The 3,919-nt window shown below is 42.0% G+C and overlaps 1 pseudogene; it reads left to right on the top strand.

Moving 5' to 3' along the window:
* Positions 1-242: 242 nt before the first annotated feature.
* On the top strand, positions 243-1,646 carry LOC147886868 (UNC93-like protein 1 pseudogene; annotated as a pseudogene).
* Positions 1,647-3,919: the final 2,273 nt, after the last annotated feature.

Here is a 3,919-nt window from a genome sequence, read left to right as displayed (position 1 = left end):
TTGTTCTAATTTAATGCCCACCATGATACTAGATGGACAGCTCACTAGTTTTGTTACTCCAAGATAGATCAAAGATTCTATTTGATTATGAAGAGTTAAAAAAGAGCCGCTTGTCTCAATTTAATTTATGCTCCCCTAGGTAACGTCGCCCAAATAACTTATATTGCGTCGCCCAAAATGTATTTTTCCTCGCCAACCCCCCATATAACATCCTCGTTCAGCTCGTACTAGATCCTGCAACCATGGCCACCTCGCTCCTCTCCTCCTTCAAGTCCGTCTACTACACCGCCTCTTTCCAAATCGTCCTTATCGGCATTGTCTCCTTCTGTTGCCCTGGGATGTTCATTTCCCTCACCGGCTTGGGAGGAAGCGGCCAAGTCGACCCCCGTGTCGCCAACAACGCCCTCACTGCCCTCTACACCACCTTCGCCGTCTCCGGCATCCTCGGTGGTGGTATCTACAACATCCTTGGCCCCCATATCACTCTCTTCTTTGGTTCTAGCTTCTATGCTCTGTACGTAGGTTCCTTCCTCTATTACAATCACCATCGCCAGCAGACCTTCGTCGTTGCCGCCGGCGCCTTGCTTGGTGTGGGTGCCGGGTTCCTCTGGTCTGGCCAAGGCGCCATAATGACATCGTATCCTACCAAGGATCGGAAGGGGATGTATATCTCTCTGTGCTCTACGATCTTCTATATGGGTGCGCTTGCTGGTGGCTTCATCCCCTTCGCATTGAATTACCACAACGAGCTTGGGCACGTCAGCGATTCGACCTATGTAGCCTTCATGATAATCATGGTATTCGGCACCTTCCTCACACTTGCCCTTGCCCAGCCCAAGAAGGTGATCAGAGAGGACGGCACTAGTGTCATCCTTGTGCTCAAATCGTCCAATGTGAACTCAGAATTGGTGGAGGTTCTCAAGCTGTTCCTCGATTGGAGGATGCTGCTTTTGGTCCCTGCTAGCTGGGCCAGCAATTTCTACTATACTTACCAATTCAACAACGTCAATGGTGTGCTCTTCAATGTGCGGACTCGAGGATTTAACAACATTTTCTACTGGGCAGCTGAGATATTCGGATCGATTGGATTAGGGCTCATGCTTGATAAGTTCAACAAAAGCAGGCGTGCCCGAGGCTATGCAGGGATTCTGGTAGTTGCTATCGTCTCTACCGCCATTTGGATCGGTAGTCTGACCAACCAGTTTCGTTACTCGAGGCATAAGGAACTGACGAAACTTGATTTCAAGAACTCTGGAGCGAAATATTTTGGCCCGTTCGTGCTTTACTTCTGCTATGGATTGCAGGATTCCATGTTCCAGAATCTCAACTATTGGATAATAGGAGCTCTCACAGACGATCCCCAAATGCTAAGCAGATACATTGGTTTCTACAAAGGCATCCAAAGCGCGGGTGCTGCTGTAGCCTGGCAGCTCGATTCTCACGACACGTCATATATGGGTGAACTTATCGTCAATTGGGTCCTCCTGAGCTGCAGCTTCCCACTGTTGCTGGCTCTCGTCACGCTGGGGGTAAAGGATACCACCCCTTCTCCACCTCCATATTTGAAAGAGGGAACGCTTCCCCCTTCTCTAAAGTTTGACGAGACTGTTTCCATAGAGACCACAGCAGAGTCTCAGGTTGTGTAAACCCTTTCCTAGGGACGAAGCAAAGGATAAATTTGGATCAGATGCTTCTGTTTTACGGCAGCAGAAGGCACAGCTTAGGATCATAGGAGACAACCCAAGGAGAAATTTGCATTAATTCGTCATTAAGCATCTTTTGTACTTTTTGGAGGCCTTCTTCGTGCAAGGAGGGCCCATGATTTCTATTTTATAAAGGTTTCTCCTTGGGTGAGAGACTAATCAGCGATTGCGCAGGTCTGGGAGAGACTAATTAGCGATTGCGCAGGTCTGGATTCACGCCTGTGCACCAAAAACATTTTTGGATACCAATCAAAAAACCTTCCACTGCGAAATTTACAAGGTCTTTTTGAAGATTTCGCAGGTTTTTTCACTAAAATATAACTAATTAAAAACCTTCTCTCCCAAAATTTCAAGGTTTTTTACTAGATTTTACAATTCACTTTATGTGATTCTTCCTATACCAAAATCCATTCAAATACTGCACTTAGTGCTTCCCGCTTACCAACCAAGCTACTACACTTAGCATTTGAATGCTATTGAATAGCGAGTCATGAAAAATATGCTTTATTTTTTTCGATAAATTAAGAAATTTCATCTCAATCATTGTAGTTCATTCCGATATTTGTTTTAGAGCATATTTTTTATGTTAAGATAAATAAATATATGGAGTCAATGCTCATAGAAGAGGTTTCTTGAAACTTAAAATGGCTTTAGAATTAGATTGTGACAAAACTATCCAAATGGTCAAAGTTTAGAGAAGAAAGTAATACAATCTATTGTCATTTGAACCAAATGGTTCTATTTCAACCTAATGGTCAATATTTAGATAGTAGTGATTAAGTTTTGAGTTTACCACAACAACACAAAGCAACTATAGACGCGCTAGGTAGATACACAAAATAGCGGGCGCGTTTATAGGCATTGCTTGAATAGAGAAATTACAGGTGCATCTAATAGCGCGTCTAACAGCTCGTGTATTTGCGTGTGTATTAACACGTCTATTTGCACATCTACATTGAGAAAATACGGGCCCGTCTAACATTGCGTTTATCAGCACGTCTATTTGCGCGTGTATTAGCGCGTCTATTAGCAAGTTTACACTGAGAATTAGACGCGTATTTAGATACGTATTTAGATGCAAAATAGAGAATACAGAAAGTGAGATTTTGGTGTACATCATTGCTTTCCAAACATTACCCATGATTACCAAAGCACATAATTTTAATAAAAACATCAATGCTTTTTTGCAAGCCCACATATATAAGAATTAAGTGAGGTAAGGAGAATGAGACAATATGTAAAATAGTTTTGCCAATATCAATGATGGGCTACGGTTCAATCTCATTCTCAATGAGATCAACCCTTGCCAAACTATCTACTTCAAAATCCAAACAAGTGTTTAGATCTACAAATACATTCAACCCACTACTACTCATGCTACTCATGTGCCCATCGAAATCAGTATCACCAATGGTAGGCTCGTCCTCACGGGTAATGGCCTCAATATCTGTATCTCCTATCTCATGATCATCCTCCTCTCTCGTATCATGGTCATCATCATGTCCATGGCCATGATCATCCTCCATACGCTCCATATTAGTAAATGTACTATACATCACTTTGGAACGTGGCATAATAGGTATGACATGCCACCATCTATTATTATCTACCATTGGTTGATAGACAACCTAATTCAAACACCAATACAACCATGTTATTTTCCTTGCATCAAATATTTAAAAGCGAGTATTTTTATATGTGTGCACAGTACCTATTCACATTTTTGCGGTAGTACTAGTGTGTCCTTCCTACTTTGCCAAAACTTTGTAGAGTCAATAGTTACAAAGCCACTTGCATGGTGTTTGATTGTTGCATTAGGGACTCTTTTCACCACATCCTTAAACCACTTTACATCCAAAACATACACAAAGAAGCGTCGAAAGTCAAGCTTAATAATATCTTAGATTATGCCACAATAATCATCCATGGCTCCATTGGGTCCCTCAAAGCTAGCAATGATGCCGCAATCTTGTGTGTTTCTCTTATCATCAATCCGTTGTGTTCGAAAATGCTTGCCCTCATACCATATAGCATTGAACATAGTGCACTATACCAAGAAAAAATCAATTAAATAAGCAATCTAAATTATTGAAAGCTCTTAACTTATGCATAACATTCTATATACCGACCTTGCTCATGCATCCCCTAGCATAATCCCATTCTTCCATTGTGATATGCATCCCCTCGTCTTTCTCTACTTTCTCCATTTCATCAAG

This window comes from Dipteris shenzhenensis, chromosome 23 (genome assembly GCF_047967505.1).
Source record: "Dipteris shenzhenensis isolate YYH24624 ecotype China chromosome 23, Dip_SZ_1.0, whole genome shotgun sequence".
Lineage (NCBI taxonomy): Eukaryota > Viridiplantae > Streptophyta > Polypodiopsida > Gleicheniales > Dipteridaceae > Dipteris > Dipteris shenzhenensis.
Note: the sequence above shows the minus strand (reverse complement) of the source record. Positions and strands in the feature narration are given on the sequence as shown.